This window comes from Sceloporus occidentalis, unplaced genomic scaffold, assembly GCF_023333645.1.
Source record: "Sceloporus occidentalis isolate IW3139 unplaced genomic scaffold, rSceOcc1.0.p SCAF_2, whole genome shotgun sequence".
In the NCBI taxonomy this organism is placed as follows: Eukaryota; Metazoa; Chordata; class Lepidosauria; order Squamata; family Phrynosomatidae; genus Sceloporus; species Sceloporus occidentalis.
In genome coordinates, this window is record NW_028316982.1 from 266,207,435 (window position 1) to 266,220,524 (window position 13,090).

Sequence of the window (13,090 nt, forward strand, 5' to 3'; positions counted from 1 at the left end):
AGCCTGCTTTTGCACTTTCTTCTTTGATCTTCCTTAGTCGGTGTCCAGGTCTGGGAGGTTTTTCTGCCAGGAGTTGGCTGAGGCTTGGCATTTCTTTCATGCTGCCTCTGCTGCTGGTGTGAATGGTGCAGACCAGTTTTGGAATGCCTGCATGGGAGCGGAGCCTCTGGCTTGCAGCTCCTAGCCTCCCATTCATGCAAACCTGCTTCTCTGGCTCCCTTCATGCCTTGTCTGTGTGTATGTGTCTCTGGGTGTGTGAGTGTGTGGTTGTGTCTCGCCTCTCCCTCCTATGGGTGGACGTATAAGAGAGCCAGAAGCCCAGAGAGCGAAGGAGAGAAGAAGAAGGAGAAGGAGGAGGCGAGAGAGAGAACAGCAGCCAGGCGCAAGCTTCTTTGGACTGCAGCTGGACCTTCTGTGCCTCCATCCTGAATAGTCAATATTTTTTTCTTCACCAGCATCATCCTCATCATCATCAGATCGAGGGGAAATAAAAGGGAGGCTGGCTTTATTTTATATTTTTCCCACGATGGGGGTTTAATCTAAGGCTGATCGCGCCTGGCTTTTTTCCCCTTTTTGAACTGCTGGGGCTTGATCTCCTCCAAAACCCCAAATTAAATCCACCCCCCTTGGAAATCGAGCTCTTTGGACAGATTTATTTTTATTTCAATTTTTTTGCAAAGCCAGACACACAGCATCACCACCAGAGAGAGGGGGAAGCAAAGAGGTCGACCTCTGCAGGGATGGTAAGCTCTCGACGCTTGGGTTTCTTCTTTATTTTTTAGGTGTGTGTGTATGTGTATGGGATTGATCTTCCTCCCCATTCTCTTCCTCCTCTTTAGATCTCCTCCTCCCCCCCATTAAATCAACCCAGGATTTCAGATCTACCCAGATCTCTCGCGATCTCCCAGCTCCCTTCCCCCTCCCTGGATCCTTTTTCTGCTGCAATCCTTTTCTTTAAAAAAACAAATCGGGGGGGGGGGCTTCTTTCCCATATATAGGGGGGAAAGATATGCATTTGGTCCCTTATGCATTGTATAGTGGGATTGGGCTATAGGAAGGGGGATGCAAAAGGCTGTGCCACCCCCACTCATCCCCAGCAAGGCAAGGCAATGCAATGGCTGGGATCTTTTTTTTTTTTTCCCTCTTTACCTCTTCCTCTCACCCAGTCTCATTATTATTATTATTATTATTATTATTATTATTATTATTTATTGACCCCCAATCCATGCAGCCTCTGGGCTTACAGCAGCTCCATGCATAAACTGGAGACAAGCACAGCTCCTGGGTGCTGGGAAGATTGCACCCCAAATCCTGGCTCTGGCAAGGGTGACCCTAGAGGGATCCAGTCCTGAGATCTTTCGCTACCCAAGGTTGGGAGGAAGGGGATATTTTTTTAAAAAGGAAAAGGGTGTCCAAATAGATCAAGAAGTTCTTTGAGATCTTCTGTGGCTGAGCATCAGAGATGTTGGGAAGATGAAGGGGGGTCCCCCTTCTTTGCCCCTCCAGCCCTTCCTTGCCCTTCCTTACCTTGACTTGTCCTCCTTGGTCTTCTGGGGGGGAGGTCTGTTTACATCTGGATCTAAGGTGGCTTTAGCTGACATTCCAAGGGAATGGGGCCATAGGATTGGGCCGGGTGGTAACATTTGCTTTTGGAAAGAAATTACTGTCAAAAGGATTTGGAGAAGTCCTCCCTGCACTTAATTTTTTTTTTTTTTTTTTTACAAATGAAGAAGCAGGGAGGCCATCTATCTTCCTGTGAATGTTTGTTTTAACCTCTTCTCACCCCCTACTATATCACCAGTTTGATACATTGAAAGGTTTCCATATATATATATATATATCTCCATGCCTTTGTATCAGGACTGATGTTTTAAAGACCTATGTTGAGCCTGATTTTTTTAAAAAAATGTAAAGTGAGATTTGGCCATAGATGCCCAGATAACATGTATGGTGTTGCCTGATTCGTTCAGTCTCCTCTTTTGTAAGGGAAGGAGGTTGGAAGGAGCTGGAATTGGAAAGCTGGAGGAAAAAGTATCCAGTTTTGAACTTGGGTTGTAGTTTTTAAAAGAAAGGAGGACTGCATGAGGGGATGGTATTTGTGAAAGGTTGCCCTGACTGTGATGTTCCTTGGAAGTACTTTGTCTTTTGAATCTGGTGGAGGAGAGCATGTGGCAAAACATTAAATCCATTCCAGTTTGGTTGGACAACGTCCTTGATCTTAATGGTCCCTTTTTCTGATAGGAAACTAGATTTCTCCATGTAGATGAGATGTTCATTCTCTGGAATTATGTACCTTTCTTGTCTTCTTGAAAATATTTTTTTAATATGATGGCTTTTATACAAGAAAGCAAACATATCTCCTTGTTATTATGAACAAATAAAAAAAAAACCTGCACAAACTTTCATGGTCATGTCATGATGGCAAATGTCTAATGATGAACTAGAGTGAAAGTTGACTGTCTTCTAGATTGAGTTTTCCCTTCCTTTTTGATTCAGTGCTGTCTCATGGCAGGAACATAACTAATCCCTGTTACCAATATTGGTCTGCTTGCTTTGGTTCATGAACATCATTTACTTTTGAGAGAGCAGGACAAACAAGACTTCGTCATTGCCCATCATGTCCTCCATCCAGTTGACATTATGCCCATCCAGAATGATACATTCTTCCTCGATCAGGTTCAGTCACAGATGGTGAGTGATGCTGGGGTATGTGTACAACATAGAAATGCAACACACTTACCTTTGGAGGTAGGAAACACATCGAACCAAGGTTATAATCTCATTCTTAGCATTTGTTCTTGGGGTGCCATGAGGAATGGAGGAGCTGGCTGGTTTGTTGTGAAGACAAGCAACTTGTCTGCATTTAATTTATTTCATTGGCCTTTCCAGAGCCAGGCACCTTTCCCAAGGTCTGTTTTTCTGTTTCACCGCCTGTAGCTACTTTGCAGGCTTGGAAGAAGAAGCCAGCATGCTCTGGGTAGTAATATTTTTCTCTACATGCTAGGCAGGACTTAAAGAAGGGAGGGGAGGAGATCCCCATTCCCTGAAACATTGTGGCAGGGATTGAGGACTGGAAACTGAGATTGGAGAGGTTATTCTTGAATTCACACATGTGTGCAAGCCCACTGTTTCTCTATAAGTGGATCTCCATGCATTCCTGCTTTGTGACTGGTTAAAAGCATCTTCCTTCATCCTAGGTAGGTGTCTAGGTGAAAACCTACTGCAAGTCCACGGAAAAATTTCTCCTTGGTGCAGCCTGTTTGGGAGCCATTAGGTTCCCCGCTTCTACAGATTCCTTCCCTCAAAGAGCAAGTAAACCCTTCTCTGGATTATTTATTTATTTATTTATTTAGTTTGTTCAGCAACACAATGTATTGAGATTGCAGGGATGTGAGTTTTTGTCACTTACACCTCCAGCAAGGCATGGCTTTGTTGAATTTCTAAGAGAATGGGACTAGCATTTTGTGTGTGCGAGAATGCGAGAGAGAATGAGAGAGAGTACATGTTGTGGTTGTCTGCACTGTGTTGCTTGCAACCTGTTTCCTCTAAAAGTAACCAGGATAGGAAAACAGCAGTGGTTTCCTTCTGCTTAACCATCTTTCTAAAATGTTGCCGCCTTTGCAAATCCAGACCTGTTGTTTTGGGGGGAGGGTCTGCAGGCAAAATGGAATGAGAGAAAAAGCTCACTCATTCTGGCAAATGGGCAACTCCAGACCTTCTATCCTTTCTCTGCTTGGAGGGGAATGGTGACTGGTTTATATTTACTGGAAAAGGCAGAAAGGTTGCTTCTTATGTCACTGAGCCAAAATGAAAACATAGCAGGGATTACTTGTCTGGAGTCTGGTTTTAGAGAGGTTAAGAATGTTGGGGGGATTTTAGAATTCTTGAAGTGCTACTTCTTTTCTTTATTTTAGTTAGGAGGCCAACTAATTGAGAATGCTGCCTTGTCTTTGTCTTATTTGAAGTTACTATCTGGTACCCGAATTTCTTTATGTCCATAACCCTAGCATCCAAGAGCATCTAATAAGAGACCCCCTTTCTTCTCCAGCCAGTGAAGCAGTTCACTTAGAAAACAAGAACAAACTTCTGCTCTTTCCATTCTTTTTAACCCAGCATTTGCTTCCATTTTCCTGTCCAGGAACGCTAAAGTAAGGTCAACTGTGTTCCTGTTTTTGGCAGAGGCAAGATAGATAAATATATGCTATGTACCATCTCATTTTATCTCATTGTTGCTTATTTCCCACACCCATGGGATGTCAAACCTAGTTTTATTCCAATTTCTATTCAGGTGGTTCATTTTCTGACAGAATTGCATCTTTACAACAGAGCAGAACTAAGATCTTACGTAACTTGGTGTTTCCAGATCTAACGTTGTGAGTAGTACTACAGTCAAGAAAACAAGGGAGGGTGTTTGACGAGGTGAACAGCATACAACACGAGTGGTTTCCTATTAGGGATTTCAAATCAATGTCGTTTTAAGTCCTTAATCCCAAGAACGCTTGGGTAGAAATCAGTCTGAAGAGATTGTTTGCCTTCCTATATCTTTCTGTCTTTCAGCTTGTCAAACTCACAGGTACCCCAGCAGTCTCACTGAAATCTTAAAACCCTTGAACTACTATTGGCACTATCTTTGGAATATGAACTAGATCTGAAGGTAGGACATAGCCTAGTGCAAGTAGTTTTCAAATTTCCATTTTTCAGGTGTTTTGGACTTCATCTCCCAGAATTCCTGACCATTGACCAAGATGGCTGGGGTTTCTGGAATTTAGTCCAACATACAGTAGGCAGAGGACTAGTGTTTGAGAGCCACTAGCCTGGAAATTCCCTTTAGTGAGAACAGTTGTGTAGTTTGATGATTCTCCCTTTGAAGAATACTTCTATTGCATGCAGTAGGACTCAGGATCCATCTCCATATCTCCACTTAAAAGGATTGTATGGCAGGTGATGGGAATTATTATCTGAAGCTCTGGAGGGAGATGTTCCCTGTCAGAATAGACAGTAGTGGTGAACCAGTCATCTGACTCAGAATGATGCAGCTTAGAATCATAGAATCTTCCACTATTCCAGTCTGCTTTGAAGCAACCCTATAGAGTCTCCAGAAATTCACTTGCTCCCTCTTTTGTCTCAGTTGTTAGCCTTTGCGATTATTTTTTTTCTCATTTGCATGACACATTAGCAGCAACATGCTTAGTGAATATGCTTAATGGTATCACCAGGCCTTACCCTCTGGGACACCAGTAGAGGTTGACTTTAGGTCTCACATTTGGCTATGAAATCTCAGAGCCTGGGGTACTCCAGTTTTAGCAACCCTAGTTCCCAACTAGTAGGGGTCCTGTTCATCCTGAGTAGAGTAAAGCTACTGAAAATCAATTGTTAAATGACAGGTCAACACAGAAGTCAATCTAACTGAACCAATGGCTCTATTCCAGTTGAGCCTAATAACAGCATTTAAGCATTATATATCTGGGATACTTACAGCAATAGCTATTTACATTTTTATACAGATTCATAGTGAACTCAGCACTCTCTAAGTGGTTTACAATCTGTAAGCCAATTGCCCCCAACAAGCTGAGTACTCATTTTACCAACCTATGAAAGGATGGAAGGCTGAGTCAACCTTGGAGCCCTGGGATCAAACTCACAACCTTGTAGCTGCAGTACCATAATCTAACCACTGCACCACCAGGCCTCCACCTTCCCATTTTGACATTCATAGAATCATAGGAGATTATCACACGGGAGGCAAGTGCCCTCCCCCTGTTGTTGAATCGTCTCATTTGCGCTATTAGGGAGAAGATTATCACACCCAATTAACACCCAATGGCACATCCATTACTGTTTATCAATGGGAGAAGAACAGGATAAGCATGCAGGGGTGTGATAATCTGCCCCCCAATGGCCCAATTGAGATGATTTAATGATGGGAAGAGGATGTGTGCCTCTTCCATATGATAATCCCCATAGGGCTGGAAGGGACCACAAGGGGCAGCTAGTCCAACCCTATGCCATGTAGGAACCCACAACTAAAGCATTCCTGAAAGATGCCCTTCCAACCTCTGTTTAATGACCTCCAAATCTGGAGAAGCCACCACCCTCCAAGACCATCTATTCTACCTTCCTCTGTTTAGCTAAATGAGGCCCTCCAGACAAAGAAGAGGCAACCAAACTATTGACTGGCTGGCAGTGGGCAGGATATCCAGAACTTGGCATCTTCCTCTTCCCTGGTCAACAGAACAACATATTTCAAGTTGAGCATTCCTCCCCCTACTCCTTTTCTTAAGCTTTTTTTTTTTTTAAAAAAAAGGGCTGTATAAGTGGTGGAATAGTTCCTTACCAGCACACACATTGCACATATTGAATTTACTTTAAAAACTATTCTAATTTGAACCATGTGATTTCCTAATAAAATGCTCAACTATGAATATACATGAACTACATCAATATGTAGTTTTAAATCTTACATTGTTTAATCTTGTTTTAAGGGGGGCATTATGTATATATGGCTGTATTTTAACCTGTTGTAAGCCGCTTTGATTGCCTGTAAAAAAGTGGGATAGAAATAAAAATTTTATTATTTATTATTATTATTTATGAATGAGTGAATGAAAATATGCACAAATAAACAAAGTATTTTTATTCCTATAGCATGACGATTGGGGAGGGGGTATGACATCCGCATGTAAAGATGTAAAGGGAGGGGGTCTCAAGGGTAAAAAGTTTAAGTATCATCGAATTACTAGAAAGATGATCTATGTCATTTTGAGTTTCTCGTGATGAATATGCCTCTATGTTTCCCTGTGAAGACAGCAGCCTTTTCCTTCTCCAATGGCTTCCATTTCAGTGAGGTGCTAAATCCACTGTGGATTTTGGTCCAAACTTGTAAGGAAGCTACGCAATGCTGTGTTAAACCTGTTTAGGAGATAGGGTTCAGCCTCATGGATAGCTTCTTTAAATTTGGACTAAAATCTAGAACAGAGTCTCTCTCTCACACACATATTGATAAAGGAGTCAAGACCAATACCTTGTGAATCCTAATTCTACTACCTTGTTGCTGTACATCTAGACCCAGTGTTCTGTGCACTGTAATAATCCAAATAACATAATACATCCTATGGTTTTAGGAACCCATGCTAATTTGCCACTATCTGTGGACATGTAGGACACATATCCACTGGAAATTGTTGTGTTATCCATTGGCTTAGGTCCAGGTTGCATGACAGACCATACTCTCCCATTTGAGCCTGCCTTTGTTTTCTGCCTTTCCAATCCTCACAGACACATCTGGTGAGAATACAGGAGAGGGCCTTCTTGGTGGATGCTCCCAGGTTTTGGAGCTCCCATCTGGGAAAAGTTAGGCTGCCCTGCTTGCTATCCTTCTGTAGGATAGTGAAGACCATTTTTGTTTCAGCAGGCCTTTGGGGGCTGTTATTGCTCTTTCCTAATGTGCTATATTGTTTATATTTGTTGTTACCTTTTTAAATGGTCATACAAACTGCTTTTCATTCTGTGGATAGTTTCATGATATTTATTCACTTTGTATAATACCTTTTTTAAGCTTAAATTTTGTAAACCAGCGCCAGACTTTGAAAAAAGGTGATGATGATGGTGATGGGGGTGATATAGTGAAGCCAGGGCAGTTAAAGTGGTATCAAATGGCTATAATTGTATAGTGTGGATACACTCCAACTTATCTAGTCAAGTATCCTCTTTCCAACAATACCTTGGGGAAGATTGCAAGCAGGATAGGGGTCAAGAGGCTCCTACCATTTTATGTCTGCAACAGAAATGTGTGTGTGTTTGTGTGTGCATGTACACCCCTTCAGGTTGCTTGTCAACTTATGGCAGATTCATGAATTTCATACGGTTTCCATAGGCAAGGGATACTCAGAGCAATTTCCTTGGCAGTCTCTCATCCAAGTACAAACCAGAGCTGTCCCTGCTTGTTATCAAAGATCAGATGGGATCTGGCGTCTTTTGGATATTTAGGCCAGTATACTGCTTTTAAATACAGATGTTCCTATGAGAAGAACATGCCTGAATAGCCTCCCACGTCCAGAGCTCTGACAGTGTATGCCAGGTGATCAGAAAGGGAATGGTGGCGGCTATAATAGGCCCTGTGAATATTTGTTTCTTGTTTAACCCTCAACCCAATGGGCATTCTGAGGATTCTTCCTGGTCAAAGATCTCTTGGAGGGAGTGGCTTTAGAGCATTCTGAAATTCACCATTCTTTGGTACCTATCATCTGAAGGAACCCCTGTGACCACTGAATGTTTTACAGCCATAACTCATACTCTCCAACATTTCACTAGGACACATGTGGCCAAGCAGCATCAGAGTGTGGTCAAGAGTGCAAAAAGTAATGAGGAAGGAAACACAAGATAGGACAGGCAACAATAGTTTGCTTCTGCCTAAGCCTACTGGGAAGGACAATTGACCCCTGCTGTACTCAGTTAACTCTTGCTGAGTTAAGTACAGCTTACTTTTACAATTGGAACTTCAGCAATTGATGCAAGCTGAGGACAAAGGGGGAAAGTGGGAAGAGGAGAGAGGAACTCAATCATTTTAATAGCATCTGAAAAGGTGGGGTGATGTGTTTCATTGGGACTGGCCCTGCTACATTGGGACAGTTAGAGGGTGTGATAACTGTGGGTGCTGGTCATGTTCCTCAATCTGTGGAGTTCTGTTCTTGCAGAAAGGAGCGCTTAACCTTGTCCTAACCTTTCCTGGGAAATGCTGGGAATTAAGACCTGAATGTTAGCATTGCACGGTTAACTGCAACATAAACTTATGTGTATTTATCTGATCAATGGAACATAAGCTCACCAGTATTTTTTTTAAGGGCATCTCGTTCACAATAATAATTATTGCTTTGTACCTTATGTGCTATGCCAATAACATTAACAGGGTTGTGTTTTTCTAAAATAAAAAGGAATCTCATATTTAAAAAAAAAATAGTGTTTTAACTTCCTCTGCATATATTCTGCCCACATAAATGCTACTGCAACACTGGGGAGAAAAATTGTATAAATATCTTTTTATACACAAACAAACAATTAAGAAACCCTACATTTTAGGAACAAAACCTAAGCCTGTGTGCTGACTAAAGCAAACAAGCTGAAAATACTAATTTCAAGTGTTTTAGAACAAAACCAGAATATTCAAGGTTTTACAAGACAGAGGAAATGTCAATACACACTTCTTGAAGAGAGAGGTCAAAAATAGCCCTGAGATTTAACCATTCCCATCAGTGTCTTCAAAATCTAAGAGCCTTTGGGGAAATATATGAGACGTTCCTTCAAGATATCTTGGTCTCAGAAAACTGATGCCTTCAAAGCAAAGGTAGCAACTACAAATCCCATCAGCCTTAAACAGCACAGCAAATGGTGAAGATCACAGGAACAGCAGTAGAGGACTGTCGTTACAATCTTCTGCTTTAACAGTTAAGCCAGTACTCATGTTAATTTTGGAGATAGTACATATGAAGGCTGTGAGCAGTTCATATCAAGAGCCTTCCAGGTTCATATCATACCATAACCTCCAAGATTTCAAAGATGAAAACTGGCACACATGTGGCCAAGCAGCATCAGAGACTGGTCCAAAAGGCAAAAGTGATTAATGAAGAAGAAGACACAATGTAGGAGAGGCTGCAGCAGTTTGCTTTGTTTGAGTCTACAGGGAAGGGCAAGATTCGGCTACCTATTCTCCTCTCCCCTCTGCTAAGTTAAATGAATGCAAACTACAGTTGCATTTTGAACCCAGTTTGCAGCAGTGGATGTAAGCTGAGGACAAAGGGGGAAAGTAGGAAGAGACAAGAGAAACTGGAACATTTTAAAATGGGCCTAAAATTGGAACCATATAGGATTAATGGAGACTGTCCCTCCCAAATTGGGCAAGTTGGAGGGTATTTCATACTGACTGAAATTTTCAAAGGCAACTCCATATATTATGCACCACAACACCCAGGTTTAGAAAACATCATGCATATATCACTATAGCCAGGTCTCCTTTCTAGGAAGTTGTACTTTTCATCTATCTAGGCTAGTGTTTATCTAGTGTGGCTAGCAAAAGTTCTCATGGGTCTCACATAGATGTCTTCACATCCCTAACTGTTTAATCCTTTTAATTGGAGATGTTGGGAACTGAACTTAAATGCAAATGTATGCAAAACATGGGATGCTCTACTGAGATATGATTTCTCCTCTGGTCAAAAGGATCCAGTTGGCACATGAAGTGCAACCAGGAGGAATTGACATCTGCAGTGGCCATTTAAGCATCCATATGTTTGGGTCTATGGGTTCATGTTAAATTTTTTGGTTTCCATGAGAGTGTGACACCATTTAGACTCAGTGAAATTCCAAAACATTATTATTTCATTTCTAAATTTTAGAGTATCTTAAACTGAACGCTATCAGTGTTTAGATATTGTCTGGGTAGGGCTTCAGTTTTTTTCCACCTCACCTGTCTCTCTGCTCACAGCACATACTGTTCTAGGAGCCATACCCTCTTACTGGAGTCAAAAGAAAGGAAGATCTATAATTGGGGGTCTTCACTATATTGATGATGTTGTCATCCAGAACCTCAGCAACTGACTTCATATAGATATCAGAGAGGAATAAGATGAATCCTAGAACACCGTCAAGTGGCTTTAGGTACATATTAGATAGCAGAAAGAATAAGATGAGGCTCTTCAAATTTTTCCCCATGGGCAAAACTCTTATCCTTAAGTACCATTGGGTAGGTATGGAGCCACAACAAAGCAGTGCCTCCCATGCCTAGCCCCATCTACAACTAGACAATGGCTTTCAACCTTTGGTCCTCCAGATGTTTTAGATTCCCAGTCCCAGAAGCCTTTGTTCTCCACACAATCAACAGTGATGAATTCTAGGAGAAGAAAAATCTGGAAGAGCAAAGTTTGAGAACTGTGGGAAACAGTTTCAGATGCTTAATCAATAGGGTCGCCAGCATGAAGGTCATCGACCGGCATGACCCAAAAGTTTCTGCCCACAACTAGGCCTCAAATAGGACATATATCATTTTAGTTCCTATTGTAGGGAGGAGGTGATTAGCATTTAACCATCTTTGTATGCAAAATGCCTGTGTGTTGAAATGTGTGATATCTCAAATGGAAAAAAACGGATTTGAAATTGCTTTCTGCAGATTAAATCTCTGTGAGATGGAAATGCTCAAATCAACATCAGCTCAGTTTTAATGTCTTGATTGCTACCTGCTTCCCTTCTTGTATTTTTAATTTTTTTTTTAATCCAGGCTAGCTCATTGTGACTCAAAAGCTAAAATATTTTTGTTTCTGCTTTGGGCTGACAGATTGGCATTTCTGGGCTCTTTGACAGAATCCTACGTCCCTCTTGCCAGTGAATTGAGTATTCATGGATCCTTGACCAATATGTTTTGAGAAGGAACAAGCTCCTAATAAAATGCTTCTAAAAATATATGTGCATTTTTACTGTGTCAAAGAGTAGGGTGATGGTTGGGGTACAGGAGAAAGCAGAATGAAATTTGATCTTCACTTAATCTCCCTAGTTCAGCAGGAGAAAGCTCACTGACGGTTCCCAGAGTAGTATTTCTGTATTTAAAAAAATCTAGAAAACTGTATGCTTTGCATTCCTGCGTGTCATTTGAAAGCTACTGTGCCGATAGGCAAAATTATTTTCCTCGAAAGATTTCTCTTTTGCTTTATTTCTGATCATCTTCTTCCTCACCCCAAATGTCTAAGGACTTCAAGAAAACAAGAAATCTAATATTATAATGGGCAGACACTTCTGAGGATCTAGGGGACAGAGTGGTAGGTTTATACACAATAGTATGCCAGGTTGCAGGTTGTTGATTTTCAATTTGTCCCTGCAAACAAATCATGTATTATGAACAATCCATGGTTTATAAGCAAACCATAATTAGAAGCCATGGTTTGTTGGCTTATTAGTGGGACTTGATTAAACTGTGACTTGTCCTTGGCTTGTTTCATCTCCCACCATTAGCTGACAAAGGGGGTTGGGCAGGGGGAATAGACCAGAAATGGGGGAAACAAATTGCAGTTATCTGCAAAATAATTCAGGGTTAATGCATGGAAACATTGCTAACATAAATATGGATAACTTGATATGCAGACACGACTGGTGTTTTCTCCTTCCCTCATCTACAAAGTAGGCATGGCCTGTGTATATATTGTGTTTCTACATGTGGATTGCAGCAACTGACTGTCAGGCATATGAGTTAGTAGGTCAGCCACCTTCTAAACAGAGGCCGGATGGCCATCTGTCGGGGATGCTTTGATTGAGAGTTCCTGCATGGCAGGGGGATGGACCGGATGGCCCTTGCAGTCTCTTCCAACTCTATCTATGATTCTATGATAAGTTGAAAATATACAACTGGGGTGGTAAAGTAAATTCCTCAAATGTTAATGGACAACAACTCCCAGTATTCTTCACCATGTGCTATAATAGGTTAGGCCTGAAGGGAGCTATGGTTTTGCAAAATCTGGAGAGATTTACTCACCCTGCCTTTGGTGTATGCCATGAGTGGAAGACTAACAATGATCCATTCAAAATTATATTGACTCTGTTAGAAAAGAGTAAAGCCTATTCATATCCATTTGTCGTGTTGTTGTTCACGTTGACTCTAGCTAATGGTGACCCTGGCCTCTCTTTAAGGCTGAGAGAGTGAGGCTTATCCATGGTCACCCAGTAGATTTACATGGCTGAGTGGGGATTTGAACCCTGGTCTTCTCTAAACCTAGTCCAGCACTTAAACCACTGCACCATGCTAGCTCTGATAGACAGAGCACATGACTACCATGTCAGAAATTAGGGTTTTTTTTTAATACAACTTCTAAAATTTCCCCAGCCATCATGACCAGTATTTGTGAGATCTGTAGTCTTGACAAGTAAATTTAGCAAGATCCAGCAGAAAGTATTTCCCTGCAAAGTGTTCTCTGTACTTAACAACATGGAGCTGAAGGACTGCCTTTCATCTCTTATAGTACTACTAGTTAGAAGCACCTAAGCAAAAGTGACTGATGGTTAGTTTAAGGTGAAAGATATGCTGAGATCCATGGTTGAAAACCCATTTGGAGTT

The 13,090-nt window shown here is 41.5% G+C and overlaps 1 protein-coding gene across 6 annotated transcripts in view; it reads left to right on the forward strand.

Annotated features, from left to right (window-relative positions):
* Window positions 1-241: 241 nt before the first annotated feature.
* The window catches only part of LOC149320104 (teneurin-4), a 793,050-nt gene continuing 780,201 nt past the window's right edge, over window positions 242-13,090 (forward strand). For all 6 annotated transcript variants that reach the window (XM_089512941.1, XM_089512942.1, XM_089512944.1 and 3 more), the window contains exon 1: window positions 242-743. The gene's annotated coding sequence lies outside the window, so the exon portion shown is untranslated. The remainder of the gene's footprint in view (window positions 744-13,090) is intronic.